Here is a 23,726-nt window from a genome sequence, read left to right on the forward strand (position 1 = left end):
GCAGTAGTGAGCAAGTGTGAAAGCTTCTGATGCTTATTTTATATCTCCAGATTGTAATGCATTCTGGAAATTTATAGGCATTGAGTCCTGATGGCATACTGATGCTTTGGTCCAGGGTAAGTCCATTTGTTTATTGTGTAGTACTCATTGACATCCAGTCACAACAGTGCTGTCTGAAATGATAGAATCTTAGCCAGGCTTGGAGAAGTTAGATATTACTGCAAAAAAGTCAGGATTGTGTCATGAAACAGCTTTCTACAAAGTAAGCGGCAGTTCCAGTGGCGCAAATGCACATCCAGAGTAAGTTGCAGCGGAAGAAAAATAGTTTTGAGCAAGACACAGCTCTGTGTTCTGGTCTGGAACGTGGATGGGAACAGACTGACTTGTGTTTGTGGGCGAGCGAAGTCAAGACCTTTGTCTGAGGAAGTTGGGCAAAGTCAGGAAATTGAGCTCTTTTTGAAGAAGGGTGAAATGTCCTTATTTGCACAAGACAACGTTTTGCTTCCCTTATACTGATTTCCTGGTGCCTGATGTACCAGTCACCCTGGATGAGACATCAGACTGCATGGAATTCTATTTTCTACTGTCTCTCTGGGCTTACGTAGTACTGATTGGGAGTGAGAAAACAACAGTCGAAGATTGGCAGTGATGTGTCTACCATTCCGCACTGCTGGAAGGCCCGCCCCCTAACTTCCATCAGCAGGGAATGGGATATGCAGGTCCTCACAACTGAACTTTAAGAAGATGCAGAAGGCTTCTTTGCAAAGTTGATAGTTGCAAAACCTTGCAACATTGTATACCATACTGATGAAAAGTATAAATGTAAAATCTGGAAACTGTCTTGTACAATATAGGAAAACAATGGATGTCATGGAACTACTTGGGCTCACTGGGGATGTAGGGGTGCAGCTGAATAATCTCTCCAAATTTCAGCCACGGCCCGTGCAGCTAAGAGCTGTGGGGCTGGGGGTTCGACAGAAGACGATGAGGTAAAATTATTTATTTATTTAATTTTCCCACATCGTCATCTGTCGAAATCCCCCCGCACAGGCCCCACCGCTCTTAGCTGCACGTACCGTGGCTGCCCCAATGGTAGTCTGCACAATCAGGGTCCAACAAGGCAAATCAATGTCATGCAACCCTTTTTGCTCCCTTTGGGGGAGGTACAGCTGAATGGTCCTGAAATCGGAGTCTGCTCAAATAGTGTTGAACAAGTCAAATACTGTATCTAAACAAGAAGAGAACAAGTGTCCATTGGTCTCCTTTTGCGGGTGGCTAATACCCATAGTGACCTGTCCTAGCCTCTCTGCTCTCAATGACACATTAGTGTCCCCCATCCTGGGGTGTAATAGCATACAAACAAACTTACCGTTCATCACTGAGCAAACAGATGTTTTTTGAAGCAGGATGAGCTTTAAAGGCAGGATATGTGGCAACACATTTGGTCTCTGGTTTCTCATATGAAGTAGTGTGCAGTGGCAGAAGGCCCTGCCCCTTCACGCTTTTCATCTAAGTATTTGCAGCATGAGGGAAACATAGGGCTGAAGAAGCATGGCATAATCTCCAGTCTTCTTTCAGGAAACCTTAAAACAACTGCAATATGAACAAAAAACAGGAACTTGCATACCGTTAGTAACTGTAGTGTCCATTGGCGATAACAAGAGACCTGAGTTCCTACTCTGCCAGAGAGAGCTCTAATACAAAGGTAGCTTGGTAGCAAATAACAACTTATACATAATCAAGTCCAAGGTAAAGAAAATGTCCTTCACCTGGCTTCCCATATTTTTCCTGAACTTCCCCACCGGGATAGCATGTGGTTAATTCCCGTGGCGTAACATAGTCCCCCGCAGCCCACACAAGCTTCAGGGGGCCTCCACAGCACAGTATTCTGGCCTGAGAGCTCCTAATTGAGTCCAAAAGTGACATGTCTATGTACCATGCGGGGGCCCCTCAAATATCGTTACGCCACTGGTTCGTTCCCAGTCATAGTGATAAGATATATTTTTGATGTTTTGATAAAGGGAACCCCATTGATAAGCAACATCAGCATCATGTTCATATGAGGTTTCATTTAACTTTCACCTCTGGCAGCAAAAACGAATTTGTAACAACCTGGTTTGTGTTTGACTTGACATCATCTAAAATTCCTTAAAAACTTGTCTTTCTATGGCAGTTGTATAGAAGCTTAACTTTTCCCCTACATATTCCTGTAAGCAACGGGATACCTCTCTGAGGTCTATACAGATCATCATTCATTAATTATTTCATAATGTAATGCTATGACCTGATTAGTTTCTTGTGGCTTCTTTACTGGAGGTGCAACAGTATATTTCACTATGGAAGTTCATCACAGGTGAGGGTGGTAGGATCTCTGACCCCCAAAACCTATAATGTAAAGACTGGGTGCTTCCATACTTTTAAATGTTATGTTTTTTTAGTTATTTATCGCCACATGTTCTAAACCTTAAGCTGAGGCATCACTTACCTTACTGAATGACCATATGTCCACCAAGATTTACCATCATTGTCACCTGTTCTAAACTCCATGTATTTTCTATTTTTAGATAATGTTCCAGATTCAGGAGCTGGAGGAGTTAAAGAGGGAAAGCTTGTTGATAATCCAGGTACATATATATATATATCTATCCACAGATGTTCATTTACACTAACCAAGAGTTACCTGCCAGATGGTATCAGTAGTTTTCAGAGAAGGTGATCCCTACACAAGTTGTCATGCATTCAGTTATCTATAAGCACAGAATAGTAGGCTCGGAGAATCATTTTCAGCCTAGCCTCACTCTATCAGCTCCTTAATTGGACAAAGAGTAGAGAAAATTTAGGCATGTGTTAAATGCCATGACCTCTTTGCCACAAAATGAAATGTGCAGCTAAGCAAGTGGGTGGGCAAATTCAAAAACCAATTGCCTGCTCTTCCACTTCCCCGTCCCATTCCTTACTCTAAGTCATTTTGTGTAGGAGACCATCACTGGCAGTTGTGGCTGTTGCTATTTGAACTGATATCTTTCACCTTTGCGTTCACCTAGCGGTTGGTACCAACGATGGTGGTTCTTCACGATGAAAGAGTGTTGGGTTACCCTTCTACAAATTTGGCATACAGTTCATCTTTATTCTTTCTACCTTTTGACAACATATTCTGCTAAAGGGCCGAATCTGATGTTGCTTCACCGACAACACAACAAAACTCACCTAAAACAGCAGCAATGATACATTTTCTGTGAAATACGTGTTGACAGCAGCAATATTACCTTACCTGGGAAATATAATTTGTCATCTTCTCTGAATGTATGCTAACAACACTAGTTTTAGATTATTGATTGTTTACATCATTGCATGAGTTGTAGCAACTTTTTTTAACACCTTAGGAGCTTCGTACACATACCTCCCCAGTGCTGCGCTGTCCATTATCCAGTGCTGAACTGGACGTCCAACGGTCGCACGCAGCACTGGGGAGGTAGTGCCCGTGACGACCGTTGGCCGACGGCAGCACTTAAAGGGTTAAAGCCCAGTCTCACACTTCACTCAAAAGTTGACATCTTTAAAGCTGGGTCTGTAAGGTTGGCTTTTGCCAATATGCACAGTTGAGGTGACCAAATAATAAAATGGCATCTTAAGTTGTAGTAATGACAGCTGTTCATCAAATACGCCATTAGAAGAAGTATCTCAACAACATGTGTTTCAATAATTGAAAGCCTTTGACTGCAAACAATAATTGCGCTGAATCAAGCCTGTTTGAAATATTTTGGGAATCATACGTGTCATCAGACACCCTCCACTAAGGATTTGTTTCTATTTGAGACTAATTATTGCTTCAGCAGGGCCGTGTATCAAGGGCTGATTGTAAATGGTGGGCATCGCATATTACATCGCCTAACAGCAATTGTGTACATGATAATTAGTCTTGTAGAATTTATGGAACACTAATGACTATCTGTTGGCAAACGTATTCACCCTAATCACTAAAATTAGTTAATTTGTGGTTCAGATGAATGCTTAACTCTTACTAACCTCAGTATGCAGAGCCAGTCTGTTAGCATGAACAAAGAAAACAATTGTATAGAAATTAGGTTATTAGTTGTTTTGAAGTTGTGCCCTCCACATATAACAAGTCCACAAACTTGTCAGGTTAAATAACTAGGGTCCGATACAGAAGTTAAGTTCCACTTTTGAGTAAGGTTACACTACGTAGTAAGTTTACTACTTTTAGTACTCACAAACTCTGAATGTAAACTTACTACACAAATGTAAGTTACAAGTCTCCACCCCAGAGTAATACAATTGGCTTGTTCTAGTAGGTGGCGTCCTTCCCCAAACCACTCCATAACCCTCCCTAAACTCTCCTTACTTCTCCCTAACCCTATACCCTTTACTTGTAAGTCTTATTCTTTTCCACCAACTACCCTATTTCCCTCCCACATTTACTACTAAAATCTATACGTTCACTTTCAATTCTGCCCACTGTGGTGATGGCACTGATTGTATCGCGATTGGACTTCGGCAATGCACTATATATTGTGGTACCAGACAAGCTGTTAGGTAGGCTTCAAGTTGTAATGAACGATGCAGCGAGATACATTTTCAAGCTCCCAAGATGTTCACATGCTACACCACAATTGCAGCAACTTCACTGGCTCCCAATTGAGCTGATGGCCAGTTTTAAGGGCCTTGTGTTTAGCACACATAAACATAGGAAAAACTATACATTGTAGTACACTTTGTATTACTACAAAACATACTACAAAGTGCAGTTTGCGAATGAGGCCCACTGTTTTAATAATTTATACCTAGGCTCACCCCCAGGTAGCTATGGCACTGAGTGAAATGTGTAAAACATTTAACTAGGCAACATTTGCAAAACATTTAGGTGTTTTAAATAGTTAAAAAGTCAAAGCACAATACAAAATAAATTTCACATCCTATTTAAAAAAAGCAAGAAAAAAGTAAGAAGAAAAATTGCTCAACAATTATTAAAATCTAATTAGATATTATGCTTTATAATTTTTTGTTTAAAGAGAGACAAGAAACAGCATAGCATACATAATATATATATATATTACCTACTGGCAGTCGCCAGTAGGTATACATAGTTAGGATTTTTTTGAATAGGGATTTCTGAAAATTCTATGTTGAATAACTTTGGCGTTGATGGACGGAATTGGCTGAAATTTTCAGGAAAATGGCACATTTTGTTTCTGAGCGTCCCCTGAAAGTTTGGGGGGGGTTTCGTCAAGCGGGGGCCGAGAAAAAGGGGGGTCCCAAAACATGTTTTTAACATTGAGTTTTCCATAGGGCGGTTGGACTCACTTTTAGCTCGAACGGCTGAATGGATTTCCACAAAACTTGGCAAAATTGTAGGGACTGGTAGCCCGATGTGCCTTTGCTATGTCTCAAGAAATATGCTCCAGTGGTTTTTACGAAAATTAACTTTGAAAAATATATATTGGGCTACATTGGGCTATATATATGTTGGAGCCCAAATGTAGCCCAATGTAGCCCAATGTAGCCCAATGTAGCCCAAAGATGGCCACCAGAGACAAAAAAAACAAATGTAGCCCAAATATCAGCCAGATGTAGCCCAACTATAGTCCAATGACAGAATGTCCCAGAGTGTTCTAAAGAACAACTAGAACGCTAACAGTCTTACTTATGACAAAAGTATGGCACACCTGAAGTCATCTTGATTGGAATAAAGTGGTAACACTTAATACATTTAATTTGAAAAGGAACAAAATGAGGGGTTTAATTTTGCCATAGAAATGTTATATATATATATATATATATATATATATATCACTGAAAAAACCATAGGTTATAGACCATATATAGTTAGGAATTTGCATTTACAAAACCTTGAAAATTCACTGAAAAAACCATAGGTTAGAGACCATATATAGTTAGCTGGACATTTTATTGACATAAAACCAATGAAATTCCATATATAGTTAGTTGCACTAACTATATATCGCGCACCCGCAATCCACTGCTGATGATGTCACATATTACATCATTCATGACATGGTCAGTGACATCACTGATGACATCTCAAATGACATCACTGATGACATCACTGATGACATCTCAAATGACATCACTGATGACATCATCTAGTGTCTGTGTGTTTTTGTAAAGTTTAAATATGTTTTACATATTGAAGAATGAGTGGATGTATGGAAGACTGAGTGTGTGTGTGGCTGGCTGGGAGGTGTGTGACTCTGTGCATATCAATGTGTACTTGTATCAGTGATTGTATAAGAGAGTAAGTATGTGTTAGTATATGTGTGAAAAGTATGGTGTTCTGTGTTTAACTGTATAGATGAGGAAATCGAAGTGTGATTGATTCTTCACAGGACTGACTAGGTGTATGAGTGCATATGATAGTGTTGTAATAATGAGTGACTGTATATATGAGTGACTGTATGGGTGAATGAGTGAATGTGTGTAGACGTAGGAATCAGTGAGTGCGTATGTAGTAACTGGTATTGGTGTGTCATGATGTCATCAGTGATGTCATTTGAGATGTCATCAGTGATGTCATTTGAGATGTCATCAGTGATGTCACTGAAGTATGGTGTTCTGTGTTTAACTGTATAGATGAGGAAATGGAAGTGTGATTGATTCTTTACAGGACTGACCAGGTGTGTGAGTAACTCCATGGATGAGTGGCAGTGTGTGAGTGTCTGCATAGGTGTATGAGTGCATATGATAGTGTTGTAATAATGAGTGACTGTATGTATGATGATTGTATGGGTGAATGAGTGAATGTGTGTGTAGACGTAGGAATCAGTGAGTGCGTATGTAGTAACTGGTATTGGTGTGTCATGATGTCATCAGTGATGTCATTTGAGATGTCATCAGTGATGTCATCAGTGATGTCATTTGAGATGTCATCAGTGATGTCATCAGAGATGTCACTGACCATGTCATGAATGATGTAATATGTGACATCATCAGCAGTGGATTGCGGGTGTGCGATATATAGTTAGTGCAACTAACTATATATGGAATTTCATTGGTTTTATGTCAATAAAATGTCCAGCTAACTATATATGGTCTCTAACCTATGGTTTTTTCAGTGAATTTTCAAGGTTTTGTAAATGCAAATTCCTAACTATATATGGTCTATAACCTATGGTTTTTTCAGTGAATTTCATTGGTTTTTTAAAAGCTAATATCTATAGCTGTAAAATATATTCTTTATTACGTGACGTATCACGTAGCCACGTGAGCCGCCTCATGACGCGTCGCATAACCGTGACGTATCGGCTCTGCAGCGCAAACAAAACCCGTAACGTAAGCATGCCGGAGCACGCTTACAGATATATATATTTTTTTAACCTTAATTAGACAAAATCCACACGTGCACATATCTTGAGGCCTTGCAAAGGCACATCAAACAAACAGTCCCTACAATTTTGCCAAGTTTGCTGGAAATCTATTCCCTTAATTTTTTTTTTACTGTTTCTCTTGGTTTTCCCCTTGTTACGCTTACCGGGACGCTACCCGGTACGCGAACCGGACGCTCCAAAAACACAAGATGGCGGACTCCCGTTACGCTGCCGGTTAGCTGCCCGGTTCGCGTACCGGGAAGCGCCTCTACCGCGAAAAATCACGGGGGACTTTAATGTCCCCCTCATCAATCCTAGGGGGTCAGGAGGGGTTTACCTTGCCCCCTTTCCTTCATTTCCCCCTTCTTTTTTCACCACATCTTGTCTCTCGAACCTACCGAGAGACAAGATGGCGGCCGCTCCGGACTGTTTACAATGTTGACAGCTACGCTGCCGGTTAGCTGCCCGGTTAGCTGCCCGGTGAGCTGCCCGGTTAGCTGCCCAGTGAGCTGCCCGGTTCGCGTACCGGGACGCGCCTCTACCGGGTAAAATCGCAAAAAAAAAAAAAAAAAATATTTTTTGCCCCGCGGGGCACTTTAATATCCCCCTCATCAATCCTAGGGGGTCAGGAGTGGTCTACCTTGCCCCCTTTCCTTCATTTCCCCCTTCGTTTTTCACCATATCTTGTGTCTCGATCATACCGAGAGACAAGATGGCGGCCGCTCCGGACTGTTTAGAATGTTGACAGACACCGGAGAGCCAATCAGCTTCGCTTAGCGAAGTTCCGTTACGCGTCAGGTACGCGAACCGGGGCGCTAACCGGAGCGCTGTCACAGATATATATATTTTTTTAAACGTTAATTTCTCAAAATCCACTGGAGCACATATATTGAGACATAGCAAAGGCACGTCGGGCAAACCATATCTACAATTTTGCCAAGTTTCATGTAAATCTATTCAGCCGTTCGAGCTAAAAGTGAGTCCAACCGCCCTATGGAAAAATGAATGGGAAAAATGCGTTTTGGGACCCCCCTTTTTTCTCGGCCCCCCCTTGACGAAACCCCCCCAAAGTTTCAGGGGCTGCTCAGAAACATAATGTGCCATTTTCCTGAAGATTTCAGCCAATTCCGTCCACAAACGCCAAAGTTATTAGACATAGAATTTTCAGAAATCCCATAGAGAAAAAATCCTAACTATATATACCCACTGGCTATCGCCAGTAGGTAATATAAATATATAAACATATATAATCTGCATATCTATATAAATATAAATGCATGCATACATATACATATATGCATACATATGCATGTTATTTACATGAAAGTTTTAAAAACACTAATAAAAGCAAAGCTAAAAAGCCACCTCATTACAAACAGAATGGCTTTAACTTAAACGAGGGCGAGATCTATTGCATTTTCAATGCTTGTTTACTTTGGTTCTATCAAGAAGGCATTCAGATGTGTCACACATTTGCCATAAATTCTGAATGTTAGCACTCTAGTTGCTCATTAGATCACTGTAGTAAAGCTAGTGCTCACCAGGGAAGTCTGCTGCTAATCATGGTTTGCAGCCATTTTCCCGCATTTTTTATCCCGCAGACTTTCAGTCCGCATACCATTATCCCGCAAGGTCATTGACCTCGCATACCATTATCCCGCATTTTTTCAAAACGCATGTGCATTTATCGCGCATGCCTTTACAAAGAATTACTTTTTAAAGGCATGTATGGTAAATGCATTTGCGTTGTGAAAACCACGATGACGAGGGAGGTAAGTGGGTTTGTGTTAATTTTTTCGTGGGTTAGTGATTGTGTAGTGTAGTGTAGTGTTGTGTAGTGTAGTGTTGTGTTAGTGTAGTGTAGAGTTGTGGTGGTTGTTTAGTGTAGGGTCATGCTGGGGGTAGTGTTTTAGGGTTTAGGGTTGTGTTGTAGTGTTTGCGTAGTGTAGGGTCATGCTGGGGGTAGTGTTTTAGGGTTTAGGGTAGTGTTGTAGTGTTTGCGTAGTGTAGGGTCATGCTGGGGGTAGTGTTTTAGGATTTAGGGTAGTGTTGTAGTGTTTGCGTAGTGTAGGGTCATGCTGGGGGTAGTGTTTTAGGGTTTAGGGTAGTGTTGTAGTGTTTGCGTAGTGTAGGGTCATGCTGGGGTGTAGTGTTTTAGGGTTTTGGGTAGTGTTGTAGTGTTTGCGTAGTGTAGGGTCATGCTGGGGGTAGTGTTTTAGGGTTTAGGGTAGTGTTGTAGTGTTTGCGTAGTGTAGGGTCATGCTGGGGTGTAGTGTTTTAGGGTTTTGGGTAGTGTTGTAGTGTTTGCGTAGTGTAGGGTCATGCTGGGGGTAGTGTTTTAGGGTTTAGGGCAGTGTTGTAGTGTTTGCGTAGTGTAGGGTCATGCTGGGGGTAGTGTTTTAGGGTTAGGGTTGTGTTGTAGTGTTTGCGTAGTGTAGGGTCATGCTGGGGGTAGTGTTTTAGGGTTTAGGGTTGTGTTGTAGTGTTTGCGTAGTGTAGGGTCATGCTGGGGGTAGTGTTTTAGGGTTTAGGGTAGTGTTGTAGTGTTTGCGTAGTGTAGGGTCATGCTGGGGTGTAGTGTTTTAGGGTTTTGGGTAGTGTTGTAGTGTTTGCGTAGTGTAGGGTCATGCTGGGGGTAGTGTTTTAGGGTTTAGGGTAGTGTTGTAGTGTTTGTGTAGTGTAGGGTCATGCTGGGGGTAGTGTTTTAGGGTTTAGGGTAGTGTTGTACTGTTTGTGTAGTGTAGGGTCATGCTGGGGGTAGTGTTTTAGGGTTTAGGGTAGTTTAGTTGTTTAGTGTATGCTAAAGGCATATTCGTTCTAAAAGTTTTCGTTATTTTAATTTGCGGCCTAATAGTACATGCGGGATTTTTTTTGCGGACTGATGGTATGCGGGATTTTGTCATATATTCGCTAATCATACTTTCTATGGCAAAATGAACCCCCTCATTTTGTTCCTTTTTAAATTAAATGTTTTAAGAGTTACCACTTTATTCCAATCAAGATGGCTTCAGGTGTGCCATACCTTTGTAATAAGTAGGACTGTTAGCACTCTAGTTGTTCTTTAGAACACTCTGGGACATTCTGTCATTGGGCTATAGTTGGGCTACATCTGGCTGATATTTGGGCTACATTTGTTTTTTTTGTCTCTGGTGGCCATCTTTGGGCTACATTGGGCTACATTGGGCTACATTGGGCTACATTTGGGCTCCAACATATATATAGCCCAATGTAGCCCAATATATATTTTTCAAAGTTAATTTTCGTAAAAACCACTGGAGCCTATATCTTGAGACATAGCAAAGGCACATCGGGCTACCAGTCCCTACAATTTTGCCAAGTTTGGTGTAAATCCATTCAGCCGTTCAGGCTAAAAGTGAGGCCAACCGCCCTATGGAAAATTGCATGGGAAAAACACGTTTTGGGACCCCCTTTTTTCTCGGCCCCACCTTGACGAAACCCCCACAAATTTTCAGGGGCTGCTCAGAAACAAAATGTTCCATTTTCCTGAAAATTTCAGCCAATTCTGTCCTCAAACGCCAAAGTTATTCGACATAGAATTTTCAAAAATCCCATAGGAAAAAAATCCTAACTATATATACCTACTGGCTATCGCCAGTAGGTAATATATATATATATATATATATATATATTACCTACTGGCGGTCGCCAGTAGCTATATATAGTTAGGATTTTTTTGAATAGGGATTTCTGAAAATTCTATGTTGAATAACTTTGGCGTTGATGAACGGAATTGGCTGAAATTTTCAGGAAAATGGCACATTTTGTTTCTGAGCGTCCCCTGAAAGATTGGGGGTGTTTCGTCAAGCGGGGGCCGAGAAAAAAGGGGGGTCCCAAAACGTGTTTTTAACATTGAGTTTTCCATAGGGCGGTTGGATTCACTTTTAGCTCGAACGGCTGAATGGATTTCCACAAAACTTGGCAAAATTGTAGGGACTGGTAGCCCGATGTGCCTTTGCTATGTCTCAAGATATATGCTCCAGTAGTTTTTACGAAAATTAAGTTTGAAAAATATATTGGGCTACATTGGGCTATATATATGTTAGAGCCCAAATGTAGCCCAATGTAGCCCAATGTAGCCCAAAGATGGCCACCAGAGACAAAAAAAAACAAATGTAGCCCAAATATCAGCCAGATGTAGCCCAACTATAGCCCAATGACAGAATGTCCCAGAGTGTTCTAAAGAACAACTAGAACGCTAACAGTCTTGCTTATGACAAAAGTATGGCACACCTGAAGTCATCTTGATTGGAATAAAGTGGTAACACTTAATACATTTAATTTGAAAAGGAACAAAATGAGGGGTTTAATTTTGCCATAGAAATGTTATATATATATATATATATATATATATATATATATATATATATATATATATATTACCTACTGGCAGTCGCCAGTAGGTATATACAGTTAGGATTTTTTTGAATAGGGATTTCTGAAAATTCTATGTTGAATAACTTTGGCGTTGATGAACGGAATTGGCTGAAATTTTCAGGAAAATGGCACATTTTGTTTCTTAGCGTCCCCTGAAAGGTTGGGGGTGTTTCGTCAAGCGGGGGCCGAGAAAAAAGGGGGGTCCCAAAACGTGTTTTTAACATTGAGTTTTCCATAGGGCGGTTGGATTCACTTTTAGCTCGAACGGCTGAATGGATTTCCACAAAACTTGGCAAAATTGTAGGGACTGGTAGCCCGATGTGCCTTTGCTATGTCTCAAGATATATGCTCCAGTAGTTTTTACGAAAATTAAGTTTGAAAAATATATATTGGGCTACATTGGGCTATATATATGTTAGAGCCCAAATGTAGCCCAATGTAGCCCAATGTAGCCCAAAGATGGCCACCAGAGACAAAAAAAAACAAATGTAGCCCAAATATCAGCCAGATGTAGCCCAACTATAGCCCAATGACAGAATGTCCCAGAGTGTTCTAAAGAACAACTAGAACGCTAACAGTCTTACTTATGACAAAAGTATGGCACACCTGAAGTCATCTTGATTGGAATAAAGTGGTAACACTTAATACATTTAATTTGAAAAGGAACAAAATGAGGGGTTTCATTTTGCCATAGAAATGTTATATATATATATATATATATATATGTATATATATATATATTACCTACTGGCGGTCGCCAGTAGCTATATATAGTTCGGATTTTTTTGAATAGGGATTTCTGAAAATTCTATGTTGAATAACTTTGGCGTTGATGGACGGAATTGGCTGAAATTTTCAGGAAAATGGCACATTTTGTTTCTGAGCGTCCCCTGAAAGTGTGGGGGGGTTTCGTCAAGCGGGGGCCGAGAAAAAAGGGGGGTCCCAAAACGTGTTTTTAACATTGAGTTTTCCATAGGGCGGTTGGACTCACTTTTAGCTCGAACGGCTGAATAGATTTCTATGAAACTTGGCAAAATTGTAGAGACTGTTTGCCCGATGTGCCTTTGCTAGGTCTCAAGATATGTGCTCCAGTGGATTTTGCGAAATTAACGTTCAAAAAAATATATATATCTGTGACAGCGTCCCGGTTGTTGTGTTGTGTGGGTGATGTAAGTACCAACATGTAGGTACCAATGAAGAGTCTAAAATTCAATGTACACCGTCTCCGCTGTAGATATTTTGTATGTTCTAATATGGGTTATTTAAATGTAAATGTGTGGAAAAGCACTTCATGCTTTAAAGCAATTGTATTTTTGAACTGATTGTTCTTTCCTCTTAGTCCTCCTCTTTGTTTTTTTTTCCCCACACTCTTCTTCAGCATGATAGTTGATAAATTCGTTCCCTCAAAAAATGTATATACATAAAACAATTATATTAAATACATATAAAATATATTTTTCATTTAAAAGAAGAATACATTTTACAGCTTTTGATATTTGCTATTAAAAAACCATTGAAATTCACTGAAAAAACCATAGGTTATAGACCATATATAGTTAGGAATTAGCATTTACAAAACCTTGAAAATTCACTGAAAAAAACATAGGTTATAGACCATATATAGTTAGGAATTAGCATTTACAAAACCTTATTTTACTCACACAAAACCATTGAAATTCGCACATATAGTTAGTTACACTAACTATATATCGCGCACCCGCAATCCACTGCTGATCATGTCACATATTACATCATTCATGACATGGTCAGTGACATCACTGATGACATCACTGATGACATCTCAAATGACATCACTGATGACATCACTGATGACAACATCCAGTGACTGTATGTTTCTGTAAAGTTAAAATATGTCTTACATATTGAAGAATGAGTGGATGTATAAGTGTCTGGATGAAGGATTTAGTAGGTGCATGACTGACTGTATGAGTGAGTGATTAAATGTGTCTCACTGAGTGCATGGGTTAGTGACTAAACTGTCTTAATTTGTGCATCATTATGTCTGTTGTTCTGTAAACTGCTGCATGTGTTGATCAGTAGCTATATGAGTAACTATATGGGTTATTGATTGGTTGCCCAAGTATTTGTATGGGAGACTGAGTGTGTGGGTGGCTGTGAGGTGTATGACTCTGTGCATAGATGTGTGAGCAGTTGATTCACTAGATGTATGGGTTCAAAAGTGCATGTGGAAACAGCTGTATGGGCGGTTGACTGTGTGCATGAGTGTATTGGTGAGTGAATGGATATCTCAGTGCTACATGTCAATGTAAGTACATATGTAAAACACAGTACATGTGAGAGTTGACATATATAAATAACTGTGCATAAGAGCCAGTGAATGTGTGAGTGGCTGTATGGATCATTGTGAACTTGTATCAGGGATTGTATACGAGAGTAAATATGTGTTAGTATATGTTTGAATAAGTAAGGTGTGTATAACTGTATAGTTGAGGAAATGGAGGTGTGATTGATTCTTTGCATGACTGACTAGGTGTGTGAGTAACTCCATGGATGAGTGACAGTCTGTGAGTGTCTGTTTACACTGAGTGTATCTAAGGTTATATTAGAGTCTGAAGAGGTTCATCGTATTTTCACATGAATGATCACATGAATGATGTCATCAGTGATGTGATCAGTAATGTCAAATGAGATGTCATCAGTGATGTCATCAGTGATGTCATTTGAGATGTCATCAGTGATGTCATCAGTGATGTCATTTGAGATGTCATCAGTGATGTCATCAGTGATATCATCAGTGATGTCATTTGAGATGTCATCAGTGATGTCATTTGAGATGTCATCAGTGATGTCATTTGAGATGTCATCAGTGATGTCATCAGTGATGTCACTGACCATGTCATGAATGATGTAATATGTGACATGATCAGCAGTGGATTGCGGGTGCGCGATATATAGTTAGTGCAACTAACTATATATGCGAATTTCAATGGTTTTGTGTGAGTAAAATAAGGTTTTGTAAATGCTAATTCCTAACTATATATGGTCTATAACCTATGGTTTTTTCAGTGAATATATATATATATATATATATATATATATATATATATATATATATATTCACTGAAAAAACTACAGTTTTCAGGGACAATAGAGTTAGTTGGACATTTCACTCGTACAAAACCAGAGCAATTCGGCCGTTATAGTTAGATGAGCTAACTATAACTCACGCCCGCGCAATGCACTGCTGATGACGTCACCTATTATGTAGTAGCTACATAGGTGTCTATATGGATAATTGATTGGTTGTCTAAGTATCTGTATGGGTGCCTGAGTGCCTTTGTGGGTGGCTTAGGGGTGTGTGACTGTGCATAGATGTTTGAGTGGGTGGTTCACTGGGTGTATGGGTTCAAGAGTGCATCTGTGAAGGGCTGTATGGTTGGGTGAGTGTGTGTATGGGTGTGTTGGTTAGTGAATGGATGTCTCAGTGGTACATGTGTGAGTAACTGCATATGTGAAAGGCAGTATATGTGAGTGTTGGAGTATATAAATGACTATATGTGAGAGTCAGTGATGGTGAGTGGCTGTATCAATGCATGTATCCTTGAATCGGTGATTGTATAAGAGAGTAAGTATGTGTTAGTATCTGTATGAATAAGTGAGGTGTTGTGTGTAAAACAGTATAGGTGAGTAAATGGGAGTGTGCGTGATTCTTTGCATGACTAACTAGGTGTGTGAGTAACTCTATGGATGAGTGATGGTGTGTGAGTATCTGTATAGGTGTATGCGTGCATATGATAGTGCTGTATTAATGAGTGACTGCATGTATGAGTGACTCTATGGGTGAATGAGTGGATGTGTGTATAGACCTAGGAATCAGTGGGTGGGTATATAGTAACTGGTATTGGTGTTTCGATCATTTCGAAAATGGTAGTCTGTATTTTAGATTGGGTGTAACAAAGGTTATATTTGGGTATGAAAAGGTGCATCAGATTATCACATGGATGATGGCACCAGTGATGTAATTTGAGATGTCATCAATGATGTCACTGACCATGTCATGAATGATGTAATTTGCGATGTCATTAGCAGTAGATTGCAGGGGCTCAAGTTATAGTTAGATCAACTAACTATAACGGCTGAATTTTTTTGGATTTGTACGAGTGAAATGTCCAACTAGCTATGACGTCCCTGAAACCTGTGTTTTTTCAGTGAATATATATATTATATATATATATATATATATATATATATATATATATATATATATATATATATATATTCACTGAAAAAACCATAGGTTATAGACCATATATAGTTAGGAATTAGCATTTAGAAAACCTTATTTTACTCACACAAAACCATTGAAATTCCATATATAGTTAGTTGCACTAACTATATATCGCGCACCCGCAATCCACTGCTGATGATGTCACATATTACATCATTCATGACATGGTCAGTGACATCACTGATGACATCACTGATGACATCTCAAATGACATCACTGATGACATCACTGATGACATCTCATTTGACATCATTCTTGTGCTAATACGATAAACCTCTTCAGACTCTAATATAACCTTAGATACACTCAGTGTATACAGACACTCACACACTGTCACTCATCCATGGAGTTACTCACACACCTAGTCAGTCATGCAAAGAAACAATCTCACCTCCATTTCCTCAACTATACAGTTATACACACCTTACTTATTCAAACATATACTAACACATATTTACTCTCTTATACAATCCCTGATACAAGTTCACAATGATCCATACAGCCACTCACACATTCAGTGGCTCTCATGCACAGTTATTTATATATGCCAACTCTCACATGTACTGTGTTTTACATATGTACTTACTATGACATGTAGCATTGAGATATCCATTCACTCATCAATACACTCATGCACACAGTCAACCGCCCATGTAGCTTTTTCCACATGCACTCTTGAACTCATACACCTAGTGAATCAACTGCTCACACATCTATGCACAGAGTCACACACCTCCCAGCCACCCCCACACAAACTCAATCTCCCATAGAAATACTTGGGCAACCAATTAATAACACATATAGCCTCTCGTATAGCTAATGATCAACACATGCAGCAGTTTACATCACAACAGACATAATGATGCACAAATTAAGACAGTTTAGTCACTAACCCATGCATTCAGTGAGACACATTTAATCACTCACTCATACAGTCAGTCACGCACCTACTAAATCCTTCATCCAGACACTTATACATCCACTCATTCTTCAATATCTAAGACATATTTTAACTTTACAGAAACATACAGTCACTGGATGTTGTCATCAGTGATGTCATTTGAGATGTCATCAGTGATGTCATCAGTGATGTCACTGACCATGTCATGAATGATGTAATATGTGACATCATCAGCAGTGGATTGCGGGTGCGCGATATATAGTTAGTGCAACTAACTATATATGGAATTTCAATGGTTTTGTGTGAGTAAAATAAGGTTTTCTAAATGCTAATTCCTAACTATATATGGTCTATAACCTATGGTTTTTTCAGTGAATTTTCAAGGTTTTGTAAATGCTAATTCCTAACTATATATGGTCTATAACCTATGGTTTTTTCTGTGAATTTCATTGGTTTTTTAACAGCTAATATCTGTAGCTGTAAAATGTATTCTTCTTTAAATCCAAAAATATATTTTATATGTTTATGAATAATTTTTTTTTTAAATATTTTTTTTTCTTCGTTCCCGCTTCGCGAATCGGGAAGCTTCCCGTTAGCTGACCTTGATGCCGCGAAATAGACCGCGAGCCGGTAAACGTTTCTTTACCGCAAGTGCCGCGTTAGAAAACAACATCGTGACGCCTCCCGTCCGCATGACGTTCCACGTTGTCGCGTGATACGTCATATGACGTGCTACGTTAGCGAACTGGTACGCGAAGCGAGTGCCAAAGCGCAGGTTTCTGGAAGCAAACCGGGAGGCCCTGCAAAGCGCTTAACGTAAACACAGCAAGTCATGTGACTTGGTAATAACACTTTTCATTGGTTCATTTCACTTTTGGTTTCCTAATGATGTAAGACTAGGTCATATAATCTAAAATGAACACTTTTGATTGGTTGAGAACTCTTGTTTTTCCCAAATGATGAAAATCCCTCCTTCTTTCCTCACTCTGACTTTCATCATTGTGAGAGAAAGACCCTTTGTGATCACTGAGCAATGGCTTCTTTAGTAGCTTCAGCTGGTGCTTCCCCACCACCTCCACCACCTCCAAGGAAGAGAGGACCACCTGCTCAAGTTGTAATTCAACAAGAAGAAGAAGAAGAGGAACAGGAGGACGAGCACGAAGAGAGGCAGTTTTTGCCTGAGCAGCCCAAGACGTCTCACCGGAAAGAAAACTTCATTTGGCAATTTTTTAAAATTCCCAAAGGTCAGAAAAAAGTAAATGCAAGATACGTAACTTGCCTTATATGTCAAGATAGACTGTCCAGAGGGACCGACAAAAAATACAGTTTCGGAAACTACACAATGCATCGCCATATGACTAGGTGGCATCCTAACAACTACAGTGCTGCACAGTTTCGGAACGACCTAGATAATCTCCCTATTATGGCCAGAAGATCTGTTGTACCGGAAGTAACGGGACCAGAGGGCAGGGAGATGGTGCCAAATATACAAATGAGATTTGGTGAAGTAAAACACACCTGCGTATTTTGCGATGGATTCATTTCCTACGGAGAAAGAAGCATCACTCTGATCAACAGAGCTATTGACTATCATATGCAAGTTTGTCCGAAACGCCCAAAATAATAAATACTTCTTTTTTTTGTTTTGTTGCTCCTGTTGAGCCCTTTACAATGAATCGTTTTCATTGCCCCCTCCAAGAAAAACCCAAAAAAATATAAAACTGTTCCGAAAAATTCAAAAACATTAAAAAAATGTTCAGAAAAATAAAAAAAAAAGTTCTTTTCAGAACTACCTCCCCGTTATTAAAAAATTGGTACAATATTTGGAACTGTGCCAACCTCTATTTCTCTTAGTTCGCTTCCTAGTTCGCTCGCTGGTACGCGAACTGGAAGCGAACCAAAAACAGTAAGTATAAGGGAAGGAAACACACACTTATGTTAAAAGAAAGACAGCTATAGGGGAGTAAACTAGAGATACTATTACCCATAATCCACTACTGATGATGTCACATATTACATCATTCATGACATGCTCAGTGACATCATCAGCAGAGGATTGCGGGTTTTTTGGCAACATGCCTTATCCACGGTTTAATAACGCTGCCTTTTGCTTTATATAAGTTTTCAAATTGTATGAAATATATACCAATAGGTCTTTATGAACCTTTAGGTAGTGCTTTTGTTCATGAGGTCTGGTCGCTTCCATACACATACAGATGTTTCAAAGATGATCAAGAAGTTTATCTGAATGGAGAGGAATGCACTGAGACGCCAGATCATTTACTAATGTGTAGGCACATACAGTTACACGATTCATGCAACAAACACCGACCAAATATGGCTTGCGTGTTGCAAGGCACGCCAGTTCCTGCTATCATCCCCACGTTCAAGTTGTTGGAAAATGGTAGTTATTTGATGCTCAATAATGAAGATTGTTCTGAGTTAATTAAAAGTATTCCTTTTATCGTAACAGTAAGTGAACGGGTTATTTGCTGCAGAAATGTTCTATTTCCTCCCACACATGAACATAGGGAGTTTTCAATCTGGCCACAAATACCAACCTTGGGACACGTTTCAACGGCATGACAAGAATAAGAGCTCTTTTGTCTCAGAGAGAGGTGGCCTTGAGTTCGGCCCGTGAAACTTTCGTACTTCACATAGCGAACACCCGTACACAGGTTTGCCTTTCAATTTCAGCAACATGTTTCCGACTATCTTTAACGCATCCTCCACAAAATCCCTGGCACACTTTTTTAAAGTTGTTACCAGTGGTCTCGTGACTTCATTTGAGAAAATCTTTGGAGTCATCCCTGCTCCCTTTCATTCCATTTTCTCCACTCTGGTTCGTGGATTGCATTTTTACTTGCATTACCAGCGGACGCTCTTGTGCTTTTTTACATTTTTAAATATGGATGTCCCTCCTATGCAACCTCCGACCCTGCAGCTGCTGACACTGTTCCGCAATCGCATGCTAGAATATTATGGCACAATGCCGTTGGCGATATTAAGCACGGCATATGGATTATCTTTTCGGTTCTCCTACTTCACCTGTGTCCAGCCTGTATTTCACTGCCTGACCTGTGATTTCGATTGGGCCATTGATTTGTGTCTCTGCGGACCGGTTTCTCCTGACGTCGACTTTAATCAGCTGATGACTCCTATCATTACTCACGAGTTGGTTTGTCCTGGCGAAAGGATTATGGCTGTGGCATTGATGCATGGACTACTTGGTCCCTGGAATTTACTGGCGGCAGCACAGTCTTTCTTGGAACACAGCTTTCTTGAAAACCCACCGAGCTGTCCTCTGATGGTGATAGAGGATCCGGTGCTGGGAGAGCACGTATGTTCTTTTCCGCTTTTAAATTGGATGGCTGAACTGTTTTCGGATGAAGACGGTGACTTCCTGTTGGAGGCTGTTGCAGCTTATTTTGCATACACACTTATGTCATAGACCTTTTTCATGTTTCATATGCTGAGTACTAGCATTTCATTGACAATTCATTGACTTAATTGTCAAGTTTTTATTATTTACCTTGCCTATTGGCTTAAGACTCGATAAAGTACTTGGCTGTTTTATTTTTCTTTAGCATTGAATTTTCCTAGTTTTTAATGCTTTACCTTGCGGACCGTCCACATATAAACTTGCAATCTGCTCTCATGAGATGGCACTTCTATTATCTTATTCAGTTCGTTTCCGGATCATGGGGAGGTGTCATCTAGGTCCTGGATATCTTTACACCGTGTTAAGTTAGCATGGGCTCATTACCGGTTTAAACGCCATTTTTCCTTTTTTGCAACTTCTGCACACGACATTTAGTTGTTGCTTTAGCTTTCCACCTAGTAGTTCATCGTGGTTTACATGAGAATAATATGTTATTGGTCTACTATCTGCTTTACTTGTTAAACTATATCTGTACAGCGAGTGCTAAAGTTTCAAGAACAACACGATACAGAATTGTTATGAGGTCTGATCTCCACGACTTCATACTCATAACATAAGTGCAACTTCTGCCAATTCTGGGCATGAGGCGGGTTTTATATTGCTTTGCCGAACACACATACACAACAGTTGATGCGGTTCACATGAAGAGAGAGCTGGTGTATGCTGATGTGATTCCTTCAAATCTAAGACACTAAAGTATGGGCACGCCCTAAACCAACACAAAGAGACCTTCTTAGCAAATAATATAATATGTGTATTAGGGAGGGTGAGATATAAGCAGCCGCGGGCCGTGGAGGGAGTTACGGTGAGGCAGGGAGGCGGGGAGGGGGAGAAGCAGGGTGGAGCCCTCTCTACCTTGCCCCTCCCCCTCCCCGCCTCCCTGCCCCACCGTAACTCCCTCCACGGCCCGCGGCTGCTTATAAGTGTTGCTAACTCTTATTCATTTACAGCATGTTAACATACTGTCACCATTCGCTTTTTATGTACTAGTAACTATGCTGGTAATTTTGCTACTGATAATATGTGTACTTGTATTCTCCACCCTGCTTCTCCCCCTCCCCGCCTCCCTGCCTCACCGTAACTCCCTCCACGGCCCGCGGCTGCTTATAAGTGTTGCTAACTCTTATTCATTTACAGCATGTTAACATACTATCACCATTCACTTTTTATGTACTAGTAACTATGCTGGTAATTTTGCTACTGATAATATGTGTACTTTTATTATCTAAGGTACTACGCCTGAGAAGACGGCATTAGTAAATAAACATTTCAAATACACATGTGTTCTTCTTAACTCCATGTTCTGGTTTCTAAGAAATATATAACGACCGACTGTTCATGAGTTCCACGTATCCTGAGGTACTATAAGTTCATATTCTGGATTGTCTAAACATTGAGAGTTTGTTATATCCAATGTGACACTGTACCTAGCTTGCTAAATAGTTTTTGATTACTAACGTGAGTTTTGGGACACCCTAATTCGCCGAGGTTCCAATCCTCTGTCCACAGTTCTGTGTGAGAACAGAAACCCTGCGACAGGGGCACCCCCGACCCTTGCTGGAGCTTCATCACACTTGCGATACAACTCCAGCAATGCGCCACCTTTACGGCACAGATACATCACGCATCTGTGCTGTTTTTGCCCCGTGATGCGCCGCATTGTAAATGCAGCACACCATAGGTGACGGAACAGCGGCACAGAATGACTAACACATCCCTGGTGATGCGCCAGTCATCATAAATCTATCCCTATGCTTCTTATCTTGTTAGAGATGAACCGCCATATGTATCATCAAAGTTATTTGCATTTCCTAAATAGCGAACTTTAAGGAATAAATAGCGATTCTTTACCATTCCTAGTTTGCGATGAGCTATTTGCTAATTAGCCGAATGTAGCCCAATGAAGCCCAATGTAGCCCAATGTAGCCCAAAGATGGCCGCCAGACACACAAAAAAACAAATGTAGCCCAAATATCAGCCAGATGTAGCCCAACTATAGCCCAGTGACAGAATGACCAATCAGCTTCGCAAACCTCCGTTACGCGAAGCGGAGCGCTGTTACAGATATATATCTTTTTTTGAACGTTAATTTCTCAAAATCCACTGGAGCACATATATTGAGACCTAGCAAAGGCACATCGGGCTACCAGTCCCTAATATTTTGCCAAGTTTCGTGCAAATCCATTCAGCCGTTCGATTATTATTTTTATTATTTTTTTTTGCCCCGCGGGGCCCTTTTAAAACCTCCACATCAAACCTAGGGGGTCAGCGAGGATCTACTATGCCCCCTTATAGTTATTTCCCCCTTTGTTTTGACCTCCTCTTGTCTCTCGATCCTACCGAGAGACAAGATGGCGGCCGCTACGGACTGTTTGGAATGTTGACAGACGCCGGAGAACCAATCAGCTTCGCTTCACAAAGCTCCGTTGCGCGAAAAGTCCGCGAACCAGAGCGCTAACCGGTCCGCTGTTACAGATATATATCTTTTTTTAAACGTTAATTTCTCAAAATCCACTGGAGCACATATATTGAGACCTACAAAAGGCACATCGGGCTACCAGTCCCTACAATTTTGCCAAGTTTCGTGCAAATCCATTCAGCCGTTCGGGCTAAAAGTGAGGCCAACCGCCCTATGGAAAACTCAATGTTAAAAACACGTTTTGGGACCCCCCTTTTTTCTCGGCCCCCACTGGACGAACCCCCCCCAAATTTTCAAGGGCTGCTCAGAAACAAAATGTGCCATTTTCCTGAAAATTTCAGCCGATTCCGTCCACAAACGCCAAAGTTATTAGACATAGAATTTTCAAAAAACCCATAGAGAAAAAATCCTAACTATATATACCTACTGGCGACCGCCAGTAGGTAATATATATATATATATATATATATATTCACTGAAAAAAAACCATAGGTTTCAGAGGTGTTATAGTTAGCTGGACATTTCACTCGTACAAAAAGATAGAAAATCCTCTGTTATAGTTAGTTGTACTCACTATAACTCGCGCACCCGCAATGCACTGCTGATGATGTCACATATTACATCATTCGTGACATGGTCAATGACATCACTGATGACATCTCATATTATATCACTGATGACATCACTGATGACATCATCCAGTGAATGTGGTTTTGTTTGAAATTTAAATATCTATTCTATATATATATATACCAATCTGTCTTGAAGATTGAGTGGATCTATTACTGGATGGAGGATTTAGTAGCTGTCTGACTGTTTAAGTGAGTAATTAAATGCGCCTCACTAAATATGTGGGTTAGTAACCAAACTATATGAATGTGTGTATCACTGTCTCTGTTGTTGTATAACCTGCTGCATCATTTGGTCACTAACTACATGAGTGTCTATCTTAGTTA

The sequence above is a fragment of the Lissotriton helveticus genome, chromosome 11 (genome assembly GCF_964261635.1).
Source record: "Lissotriton helveticus chromosome 11, aLisHel1.1, whole genome shotgun sequence".
Lineage (NCBI taxonomy): Eukaryota > Metazoa > Chordata > Amphibia > Caudata > Salamandridae > Lissotriton > Lissotriton helveticus.